This window comes from Manis javanica, chromosome 13 (genome assembly GCF_040802235.1).
Source record: "Manis javanica isolate MJ-LG chromosome 13, MJ_LKY, whole genome shotgun sequence".
NCBI classification, from domain to species: domain Eukaryota; kingdom Metazoa; phylum Chordata; class Mammalia; order Pholidota; family Manidae; genus Manis; species Manis javanica.
In genome coordinates this window covers 99,787,458-99,799,618 of record NC_133168.1, presented here as the reverse complement: position 1 = coordinate 99,799,618, position 12,161 = coordinate 99,787,458, and the positions used below count along the sequence as shown (strand labels likewise).

General features: G+C 58.0%; 1 long non-coding RNA gene across 1 annotated transcript; it reads left to right on the top strand.

Annotated features, from left to right (window-relative positions):
- The first annotated feature begins 5,619 nt into the window (after positions 1-5,619).
- On the top strand, positions 5,620-11,044 carry LOC118972361 (uncharacterized). Its single transcript, XR_005061288.2, has 2 exons — positions 5,620-8,534; positions 8,749-11,044. It is a non-coding gene; the product is annotated as an uncharacterized lncRNA (long non-coding RNA).
- Positions 11,045-12,161: the final 1,117 nt, after the last annotated feature.

The window sequence follows — 12,161 nt, the reverse complement described above, 5'->3', positions numbered from 1 at the left end:
CGCCCCGCCGCCGGCTTTATAGGCCAACAGGCCCCGCCTCCGACGCCGGACACGCCCCTCCAGCTCCGCACCCCGCGCGCGGCGAGGGCGGAGTTGGAGGGACGCTACGGGTCTAGCCGGAGGCGTGTTCGTGCGCCTGCGCGGTGCGGCGCGAGAGCTGGGGAAGAAGCCGGTGGTGGATTTGGGCCGTGGGTGCACGAAGAGCTGCCTGAGTCCTGTGTAGCCCTGCGGGACCCTGACCCTGGGCAGAGCCGGGCCCTTCTCTCTGGCAACCCCTGCAGGGTGCCAGCTGGGGCTGGGATACACTCACACCCTTGAGCGAGTCCAGAATTTGCTACGGCCCCTTGCAGCTCCCCAACCCTGGAACCTGCCACGGCCCTGTCTTGCACCTCCTCCCCTCCCCTGCACCTCCCGTCCCGGCCCCAGCTGTCCTGCTGGTGCATCCCGGAGCCCTTGGGGAACCAGCTGCCTCCGCCCTCCCCACCTCCCCCCGCCCCGGAGAGCTCCCCGGGAGTTCACCTCCTTTTTGGCAGGGAAAAGCGACCACAGGAGGAGAGGGGACTGAGCTCTGTGAAGGATCCTCCCTCATCCTGCAAAGAATGGTTCTGGGAGACCTGGGACCTCGGACTGACCAGTAGAGCCCAAAGGTGGGGGGTAACCAGGATAGAAGGTGAAACAGGCCCATTTGGCTGGGGCCTCCAGCCCAGCTGCAGCTAGCATCAGCCCCTGTTGTGCTGGACCAGCTGCTGACCCACAGCACGGTGGTGAAGTCCTCAGACACTGTGCCCCAGGCACATTGGGGAACAGGTCTGCGGGGTGGACTGTCTTTCCTCTCGTCCAGGCCCTGGCTTGTCCTTGCAGAGGCTCACTGTCACCCCAGCCCAATGTCCCCCCAACCAAGCCCCGCTGATCTGAGGTTGGATTGTCCCCTACCCCCCAGGCCAAAGCTCAGGCTACTGGAGCTGGGAGGCCTGACCTCAGCCAGCCAGGTGATGTTTGACGTTTAGAGAAACCTGCAGGGAATTTCCCAGCCAGAGCCAGCCCTCCATCCTGTGCATGTGTGTGCATGCACCAGCAACTGTGTGTGTGTGTGTGTGTGTGTGTGTGTGTTTGCACGCACGCAGGCACACGCATTGGCTCCAGGTGCCTGTGGTGGGACTGCCAGGCCTGCCCACTCAGGGGAAGCCTTGGGTGCCCTCTTCATCCTCTGCATTCGTCTCCCCACCTGCCTCTGGGGCCCTGTTTTCATGTATGGGGTCACGTGCAAGTCTTCATGCACTTCTGGTTGATGTGGGTGGGTATAGATGGGCCTCTGCCCCTCCCGAGAGGGTCAGATCTGTCCACTGCTGGTCTGGTCTCGGGGGAGGCTCTGTCTGCCTCTCCCAGCTCCCGGTGGGGGCTGTAACCTTGACGTCCTTGGCTTGCGGACTCATGGCCCCAAATCTGCCTACACCTTCACGTTGCTGTCTTCTTTGTCTCTGTGTGTCCCTCTTCTTAAAAAGGCACCAGTCTTTGGGTCAGGGCCTACCTGCTCCAGTACCATCTCATGTTTAGTACACCGAATGTCACATTCATGCGGTCCAGGTTTTGGGATGTGGACCTGTCTTCCTGGGGGATGAAATTCAGCCCACGACAGTGAGTGGGACCACTTCCCATGTGCAGCTGTGTTTCCTGGTGTGGGTGTTCATCTATGTTGGTCCCTGTGTGTGGACCTGTGTGGGGTTGCCAGGCACACTGACCTCAATGAATGGAAATGAAACAAGGTTTTGCCCCTGTGCCATCATCCTAGGGCTAGCCAAGCTCGGGTCCTAGGTGCCATGCCCTGACCCAGGAGCTCAGCCAGTGGGGCCAGGTCTGTTCCCAAAGAAGCCAGGACCAGCCCTCGGCACTGAGCAACTACTTCACAGTCTGGACAGTTGGGCCTTTCGTGAGCCACATGCTGCAGGTGGGGCAACAGCTCTGAGACAGGAAAATGGCCCATTTCTGGGGTCTTTCCTTACAGGGTATCCCCAGTACTGCTGACATTGGCCCGGTGGTTCTCTGGGGGCCATCCTAGGCACTTAGGGGGGTTGAGAAGCACCCCTGGCTCCCACCCACTCTATGCCAGTAGTGTCCCAGTTGTGACAAGTGCAGATGTGCCCACACACCGCCCAGGGTCCTCTGGGGGGTCAGGGAGGCTGCCAGTGGGAAGGGGGAAGGGAAGGCCATCTGTGGCCTCAGCTCTGTCCCACTGCAGGCTGGCTTCTGGCCCCAGACAGTGACTCCTGTCTTCTTCCTGCAGGACAGCTGGCTGTTTAAGGCTGAGCTCCCAAAGGTGCTGGATGCCCAAGGGCTGGGGAAGGAGAGAGGACTGGGAGGTGCCTAGGGTGCTAGGCAGGCCTGGCCACCCTGCTTACCTTTCCCTGGCCCCTGGAGTCTCACTTGGCTCTGGGAAGGTGACCCCACCTGCCCTGGGGTGCAGGAGACCTGCCAGTCAGGCAAGACCGGAAGACTGGGCCCTGGCCCCCTGCTCCTCAGCCTGCCTTGCTGGCCAGAGGCTGGCTTCCTCCATCCTTCCGGAGTGTGGACTGAATCGGGGTAGCTAGGGTCAGCAGGGAGCAGTCCCACCAGGGCACAAGGCAGACACAGAGCTGGCAGGCAGGACAGGCAGCAGGCAGGGCCCAGAACAAGGACACGCCCTCTGAAGGAGGCCAGGGGAGGCAGCCAGCCTGGGAGTGGGTCTCAGAATTGCCCTGGGGGCCAGGGCCAGTTGAGGCTTTCAGAGTAGGAAGTGCTGACCTGAATGGTGGGGGGACATGCAGGAAACCATGTTGTGCAGCCAGCCTGCTGCATCCGCCAGAGCGATTCCCTGGCCCCCACCCCCACCCAGGCCTCCCCTCCCCACCCTCCCCTTCCCAGGCTGCTCTCCTCCAGCTTCCCTGTGGCTCCCTGGGGGCCCAGCAGGAGACACGCTGGCTGGATGAGTGTTGTCCGCACTGACCGTCCCCCCGCCAAGCCTGGCCAAGTGTCCAGAGCCCTGGGATCCTGGGGGCTCCAAGTTCACTTCCTGGGCTGCGTCTGGAGCGTCCCCAGGGCAGCTCACGGCCTCTACAACCCAGCAGGTAGAGTTGCCAGATTTATCAAATGAAAATACTGGACACCCAGTTAGGCTTGAATTTTGGATAAACAATGAATAACTTTTCATTGTAAGCCCCATGCATAAGTATATCCCCAAAATTATTCACTATTTATCTGAAGCACATCTTGTATTTGATCTGGCAACCCTACCAGGGGACGGTAAAGCCTTTGCCACCCATCGTTAAAAGAAAAAAAAGACACCCCTTGGTGAATGTGAGCAGGCTGGGGTCCTGTGTGCGTGTGGGAGTAGAGTGGGGGACACCTGGCCCATGCACGCACCTGCTGGTGTGTGCCCACGTGTCACGGAGCCCCGTGTAGGGCTGGTGCTAGGATTTTCACAGGCCCGTGTCTTTAGGTGGAAGGCTGGGCCCCCTCCTGTGCCCAGAGAAGGCACCTGAGGCTCAGAGAGGACATAGGGCTGTTTCTCAAGACTCCGCTGGTATGGGAGGATGGGATCCAAGCACAGCTTCTGAGTGAGTGTCGGTGGGGAGGATTCAGGGTCCACACTTGGGGCTGGAGTGGCTGTGGGTCAGGGGGTAGGTGGAGTCAGAGTCCTGGGATGGCACCCAGCCAGGCCTGTACCCTGCCTGGGTGTTCCCATCTGTCCCCAACCCCCACAAGGCAGGAACCAGGCTCCAGGAAGTCCCTGGATAAGTGAGGGTCACAGGCTGGGGTCTCTGGCTGTGGGGCCACCCAGTAGGCAGATCTGATGCAAGTGGCTGTAAGTGTCCCTCCTTGCTGGCTGACTCACAGCTTGCTCCATTCCGGTGGCTCAGCAGTCCTGGGGTAGGAGCCAGGGCCGCCGTCCTTCGTGAGGGTGGGGGAGGGCAGGGCTCCGGCTGCCGCGCCTGCCTGGCTGTGGTTTGTCTGCGCAGCGTGGGGCCTGCCCTTCATCGAAGGGGGTAGCACAGTGCACATCCTGATTCCCTCGGGTCAGTCACCAAAAGTCCCCGAGGGAGGGGTGGGGCCAGGGGCTGGGCAGGGCTGGCCCAGCAGATGGACAAAGGCCATCCTGCTGCCCCAGTGACCGAGGACAGGGCACTTGGCTTGTCATCTCGCTTCTCTCTATCCCCTCATCAAAGGCAGTGGACACCCCGGCGGCCCTCAGGGGAGCCGGGTCTCCCACTCCCAGATGACCTGCTCCCCACCAGTGACCTGGGGCATCATGTAAAGGGACTCTGGTTTTGAGGAGGGTGGGGGGCTTGTGCGCAAGTCCTGGGAGGGGCTCAGCCCTGGGGGAACAGAGAGGGGGAGCTGGGGATGGCTGGACAGGTGTCTGGGACAGAGAGGAAAGGGGAGGTGCACGTGGGGAAGCCCCGTGCTCTGTTGGCGCCCATGGCTCAGCTCACCTGCCCCAAACCCTCTGCGGGGCGGCTCCCTGCTGGCTGACTCCAGGTGTGTTCAGAAGCCACGTCCTTGGGGCAGCTCCAGGTCAGTGAGGGCCCCAGGCCTGGAATGGCTGAGTTCTGCTGTGCAGAAGGCAGAGCTGGCTCTGGGGTGGGCAGAATAGCAGCTCCCAAAGATGGGCCCGGTCCCAGGACCTCCTCACATGGCAGAGGGACGCTGCAGAGGGGATTAGATCAAGGCCCCTGAGATGGAGGGGGCCCAGGGTCCTCACAAGGGTCCCTATGAGAGGGGGGCAGGAGGTCAGGCTCAGAGAGAGAAGGGAAGGCGCCTGCTGTGCAGATGGGGCGCAGAGCCGAGGCTGTGGCGCCTCTAAAAACCGGAAGAGGTAGACGCAGTTCTCCCGGGGCCCCCGAGAAGCCGGCTCTGCCCACGGGGAATTAGGACTTTTGACCTCCAGAACTGTCACACAATGTTTCTGCCATTCTAGGCCACTAAACCCGCGGCCTTTGTTATGGTGTCCGTAGGGAGCTCCTGTGGGCACTGACGCTCGCGGGGTCCCAGAGTCCCCATTTTGCAGACAAGCAAAGGGAGACTAGACCTGCCAGGACCGGAGGAGGCAAACCTGGCCAGGTCCCTGATGGGCGGGGACAGGGGCGACATGTCCAGGGAGCGGGAGAGTCCCGGGAGTCCGGACTGCTGGCCGGGCACCTGCTGTGCTGCCGAAGGCCAGTGGAGGCCGTAGCGCAGGTCAGGGACCGGGCTGCATCCTCCCAGCCCCCCGCGCCGGCCCGCGCCGCGCTCCGCCCGGCAGCAGTCCCCAGAGGCCCCTCCCACCCGCGCGGTGCGGCGGCCGCGAGGGGTGCCGCAGACTCCGGGGTTCCGGCTGCACGCCCTGGGGAACAGAGCAGCCGCGCCTGCGCCCTGGCTCCAGCGCTGGGCCCCTCAGCCGTAGGATCCGATGGTTGCCGGGACAACGAGTTTGCGTCAGCCACCTGGCGCGGCTCCCGGGCTCCCAACGGGAGTGGGGGGGGTGAAGCGGAGTCCTAGCCCTGAGCCAATAGGATTCCAGGGGGGGGGGCCAAGCGTGAGGGGCGTGGTCGAGGCCAGCCCTCCAGCCAATGACATTGTTGTTGTTAGGGCCACGCGAGGAGGACCGCACCCTTTTTAAAGGGACCGCGCCCATTTCTCAGCGCTCTGTCCGCCCTCGGGTTTAGGGCAGAGTGCGGAGGGCGGGGCCCTGGGTTGGGGGTACGCAGGCCGGGCCTCGTGTTCCCCAGTTGTTCACAGCAGGGCTGTGGGGACTGCGCATCCGGATCCTGTTGCTTTCCCGGGGGAACCCCTGCATTTATTCAGTGCCAGAGTGTGCACCTGGACCCCATGCAGCACCCGCCTTCAGCGTCACCCACGCCCCGCGGCTTCACGGCGAGCGTACCCCCAAGAAGGCCATTCTGCAGGCCCGGGACCCGGCGCCCGCCCCTCTTCCCAGGGGGCCAGGGAATATCCCTTAACTCGGGCCCCTTCTCCCTTCCCCACCTGGAAACCAGCTTGTTTTTCCCCGGGTGTCCGGTCCAATGTCCAGGCCCTCTGTGCCGACACCGGAAAGCAGAGGGGTGACAGCAAGGACGTGGTCCCCACAGACTGGGAGGCAGGGGCCACAGGCAGTGTCCCCCGACCCTGGATGGGCCCTCCTCTCCACTCTCAGCTGGCCCAGCTCAGTGACATCAGGGGTGAGCAGTGACATGGGCTGACCCTGGGTGCAGACAGCAGTGAAAGTGACCCGCCAAACAGCCCATCGGCATCCTCCATGTCCCCGGCCAGGGGTGGCCTGTGGGGCGAGGAGATGCCTGTAGCCCAGGTCCCTGCCAAGGCTGCCCTCAGGGACCAGGGCTGGCATGTGGAGGGGCTACAGGGCCCAGAGATTTGGGAAGGAGAGGGACAGTTAGCTGGGCAGGGTCCCCGGTCCATGTCAGGCTTTGGGATGTGGGGCCAGCTTCCCCCTGGTGGTCCCTCCTGTCCCTCCATGCAGCCCCGCCCTGCACCCCTGGACACACTGACCTGGAGTGTCCTTTGATCCTCCTTCCCTGGCAACATGAGATGTCATCTTAAGGGGAAAGTGGGTGGGGGTATCTGGAAACTCTCAGTGTGATTTTTGCAACTTTTCTGTGAGTGTAAAACTAGTTAGAAATACGGTGAAAAAGAGGGCACACCTCTAGTGGTAAGTAAATTTTGAACATTGTCCCTGCCTCACTGACCCATTGAAGATGGCCTGCAGGTGCAGCATGGCCCTCCAAAGGCATGATGCTCCAGCTGTTCTGGAAGCTTCCAGGGAGGCCGGGGCCCAGGAGGGCTGGCTTTGGTCTGGAGGCCCTCCTAGTTGGCTGTCAGGTCTCCCCACTCCGCCAGGGCCCCCAGCCAGTGGGAATCTCCCCATATGTCCAGGATTCTTTGGGGTTTGTGGAGGTACCATTGGGGTGGGCTGTCTGTCTCCTGGGGGCCAGCATGCTGCCCTGCCAGCTGTGAAAATCAAGGACCCTGAGATGGGGGTGGCCTTGGGTTCCCGGGGCCCAGCGTCCTCACAAAGGTCCCTATGAGGGGAGCAGGAGGTCAGGGTCAGATAGATGGGAAGGCGTGCAGATGGAGGAGGGGGCCCTGAGCCGAGGCCTCGGGGCCTCTAGAAGCTGGAAGAGGACACGGTTCTCCCGGGGCCCCCGGAGGAGCCGGCCCTGCCCGCCTGGATTTAGCCCCGTGAAGCCCATGTGGACGTCTGACCCCAGAACTGCGAGAGAGTAAAGTCGTGTGGTTTTAAGCCCTGCAGCCCCGGCCGATCCCCCCGGCTTTCTAATGCGGCTGTGACAGAACAGCTCTGCCCCGGGCAGCTTTTAGGGACTGGACTGACGGACGGGCACATCCATTTGAGAGAGGTGGTTCGGCTCCGCCCGCTCTGGACCTTTGCTCCAGGACTCCTACCGGTATCCCTGATCCTTCCTGGGTCTGGCCGGGTTGTCAGAACGTGGGGTGACCCCCAGAGCTGAGCCCAAGGAGCAGGAGAGAAGATCTCTCCCACAAGTGAGCCAGGTGGCAGGGAAGACCGCGGGGTCAACAGAAGCAGGGTGTGCAGGGCCCCTGGGCGCGTGACGGTCCAGGACCTTGCTGTGGTATCCAAGCCAGCCCCGGGCCTGTCTCTTGTTGAGGGTCAGGACAGGGCCTGCTGCCCAGCAAGAGGGAGAATTTTGCAGCAGCTCAGTAAGTCAGCGCCGGGAGTCCTGGCCTTGGGGGCGGGGGGCGGCTCAGGGGTGACCACCCGACTCCATCTCCACTTTCTAACAACGTGCTGGAGGGGTCCATGTGTCACCAGTAGGAAATGCAGGCCAACTGTTAGCATCTGATGGAAACTTAGGCAGACCCCTGAGGCCTGGTGGGTTTGGGAGCAAGCCTCCCCCCTCATCTGCTCAGGACAGACAGAGCTCACTCCTGGCTGTTTTCCAGGTCGGCCTTCCTGGGAGCAGAATTCCCGTCAGGGACGTGAGGCCTGAGGCAGGGAGGGGCGGAGCATGGCAGCTGGTTTTGTTTTTCATCTGCTGTCTGGTTTGGAACGAAGGGCAGATGGCTCCAGAAATATCTAGGAACGCACACCTTCCCCCACTCCCGGCGGGTGACCAGCAGAGGCATATGAGGAGGTCAGCAGAGGTGCCTTGTAAACAGTGGCTTTGAGACAGCAGGCCTAGCCAGGACTCTGTCGCCCAGGACGGCCAAGGGTGGGTGCGGCCCAGGCGGCCCACAGCCGGGACCCAGTGTGGTCCGTCCACACACTGGAAATGATTCGGCCGCAGGAAGGAGTGGAGCCCTGACCGCACAGCGCTCAGTGAGATGCCAGACACAGGCCACGCGGCCCATGACCCCATTTCTGGGGAGCGTCCACAACAGGCGGATCCACAGACAGAAACGGGAGAATAGGAGCTAGTTGCTAATGGACACAGCTTCCAGGCCGGTGAGAATGTCTTGGAACGAGATACAGGGGGGGCCGCACGGCTTTGTGAATTCACCAAATGCCAGCTGCACACTTTGCATGGGTGAGTTGTACAAATATGTTGGTGACATCTCAGTAAAGATGTTTCACAACAACAGCCCAGCATGGTGGCAGTTTGATGCCGTGTGGGGTGACGGGGCTGCGGCAGCCGGGGGGCTGGGGGAGCTCTGTGGGGCACCTCAAGGGGAGCCCATTGGCCAAGGTCGGAGGCGAAGCAAATAGCCACACGGTGCTTGGCCCGTTTTCTGCCGTGTTAGGTTACTGAATCTGGGAGAATGAAGAGAAGGGAACCAGCGGGCAGTTAGTTCGCGAGAGTGTGCAGCCTGCAGATTGGGAGCTGAGCGCTGGAGACGGTGATTTTGACACAATATCAATGACCAGAAACAACGCATTTAAGGAAACGCCTGCTTCTCACTCACAAGAGATGTCAAGACGACCTGTCTGTGTTTTGCAAGAGAACTTGTGCCCAGAGACATAAGCAGGAACCCCATATCGTACCGTGTGCTGGATGGAGAAGCCCCTGACACTCAATGCCAGGAACACACCCCAGAGCTTTTAAACCTCGTGGTGTTTCTGACCCAGAGGGACCCCAGGCCGTGTCTGGGGATATCTGTTGTTGTCACAAGTGGAGGAGCTCCTGGTGTCAAGTGGGTGGGGGCCATAGAGGCTGCTCGAACCCCCACCGGGCCCAGGACATCTCCCCACAGAGAGTGACCCACCGCCAGTGTCAGCAGTGCTGGGCGGAGCCCCTGGTCTGGAGAGACAGCCAGCAGGCACGGAGGCGCTCAGTCCTGCAGCCACACGGAGCTGAGCCCTGCCGACAGCCACGAGAGCGTGTAAGTGGATCTGTCCCCGGTTGAGTCGCCGGGTGAGACTGCTGTCCTGGCTGACCTGTCCTGGAGCCCCAGTGTGGCAGGGCCGGGACTCCTGACCCACAGAAACTAGGCTAGCAAACCTGTGTTGTCCCAGTTGCTTTATCTGTGAAAAGCTTGCACAGCAATAGCGACTCATACAGCGACTTCATCATTATTGACTTCCAGCTAACACAGCAGCTCTTAAGACATGTACGTGCGATCCCCATCGTCCACACAGGAAGCCGGCATTGACACCATGTCCATTTCTTGTTAGGTTTTCAGAGCCTGCAGCCAGGCCTCTCCCCTCAACATCCAGGCCGTTGCCCACCCCGGAGGTGTTCAGGAGAGGGCTTTCTGCGTTCCCAGTGGCAGAGTTATGTCACCTTGGCAGGTCGTTTCCAGTTCTGCTGCGGTGTAAGCCCTGATCGTTAGGTTCTCCCTTTTTTTGCGGCACCACTGCCCGACTTCAGCTCTGATTGCCAAGCCACCCCTTCCAGGAGGGCTATCTTGAACGAGCATGCTGCCGGCCGCAGGCCTAGATAAAAAGCCACAGCCCCATGGAGACGTCTTTGTTTTAAAGGTCTTGGTTGGTTTGATAACTGACCATTTGGGCCGCTTGTCTTTTATTTTCCTGCGCTTTATGTTCCCGCACTTGTTTTAAATTCACCAATAAAGAGCCTGAGAATCCCTAAGCCCCCACCCTGGGCCCCCATAAAAGCTGAAGCACAGGCTGGCGGGTGCTCCGCCCGTGACCTCACTGGGTAATTTCAAGGTCCTTTAAGTAATAAACCTTTACTTTCTCAGTTTCCCGATGGTCATTGCTGATGGGTGTCTGGCAATGATAGTAAGGGCCACGAGGGCCGGTCCAGCTGCATTGCTGCGTATGGACGGGCTGAGACGGATGATGCACAACCGCATCTGCCTAAGGGCAGTGGTGTGTGCGATATTTGATATTGTTTTATGGTTTTCGGAATTTGACATTTTTTTTTTGTATGGTCAAATGTATGATCAATTAAAAAAAGAAAAGAAAATTTCACAAACACTTTCACGGTAGTCTGGCACAAAAGGGGCCTCTCTAGCTGAGTAAGAAATTTTAAGAGTAGCCAGCAAATAAACTTTAATAAGGTATATATATATATATATATAATTTTAATTATACATTAAATCGATATTTTACTTTATAAATTAATTGTATTATATTAGTAAAATTATATATGACTTTATAATACATCAATATTCATTTAAGTTTGTAATTAACACATCGATAAATGTAGGTATTAGTATATCAGAACATTAATGTTTTTTTACTCCACAAAAAAATAACGTTAAATGCTTATTAAATCACTTTACCTGTTTCCCTTGAATTTCTACTCAGTTAGTGTATTTCAGTACATAAAGTTTTCTGACTAATGTATTTTCCCTAGAGATATATTACTCAGAAAACTTGATCAGGATAAGCGCACCCTATTCTGTACATACTAACACCGCAACTCCTGCTTTGGGGTACAGCCGACCTACTTTAAGCTGTTCTATGACTTTTTATAACAGGTTTATTGGGATGTAACTCACACTTCACAGGATTCTCCCATGGACAGCGTGCAGCTCAAGGGTGTCTTCAGAGCTGTGAAACCATCTATCCGAGTTGTAAAACCGCTGTCTGTGTCTGCTTGAAAAGAACAAAGTTACGGTTTTGATTTTACTGCTGTGTGAGGTTCTCATACTTTAACAGGAGGATCGACCTTTATCTTGTATCAGGGGTCTGCAAACCCTCCCTGTGAGGGCCCAGCGGGGGCTGTTTCCAGCTCTGCAGGGCTGGCGGTCTGCGGGGCGCGGCTGCCCAGCTCCCAGGTGGCAGCGCGCCCGCGCCCAGGGTACTATGCAAATGCTCGAGCAGGGCCCCATACCCAAGAAACTTTATTTACAAACGCAGGCAGGGCTCCCCGTTTAGCCAATCCGGGTCCATGACTGACGAGCTTGGTCTAAAGCCTTGTGTCGTGCTGTAAAATAGTCATCCTTGCTGTTTTCTGTGTCTTCCCTCCTAGAGATGCTGCCTTCCTGGTTTTGTCCCTCTGGTTACCCTACAAGGATGCATATTCTTTTACAGTTTGCTAGTGGTTAGCTACACGTATATATTTAACATATTGTACTTGATTTTACCAGTTATCATCATCAGTGAAATGGTATCTACTGATTCTGGCCATAAAGGGTGAATACATTCAATTACCATCATCTGCAAATGGGAATTTCTGCCTAGAAAATGCAGGAGAATGAATGTAAAATTCAAAAAAGAAGCCAGTTATGAGATCAATGGCAAAATCAAGAGAGTTCCTATATATTCCAGCCCTAAGCATTTAGAAAGTACAATGGAAAAAAAGACGTCATGGAAAAACATCTCATTCATAGTAACAACCAAAAATAACTAAGAAATGTGCCAGTACGTAGTGTGGGGTGGGGCGCGCCTGCCCCGGGGGACAGGGCTTCTTCAGGGGCGATGGAATATCCCGGAAGTTGGTGGTGGTGGCCACGCAATTCTGGAAGGTACGAACAACCACTGAATTATGCGCTTTAAAATGGTGAATTTTATGGCATGTCACATACCTCAAATTTTAAAATCATCTGAGACAAAAAGAAAGGAAAATGCAATGGGCAGAGTGGCTCTGTGACTTAATGCTAAAGGGACTTGCGTGGCTGGAATAAGTGAACACATGCATGTGGCTACTGGGGACCAAACCAACCTGTGGCCCAGGGTGACCCCAGGGCCCACGTCATTTTGCAAATGTACTCTTTGTTTCACCAAAATCTCAGAGGCAATATTT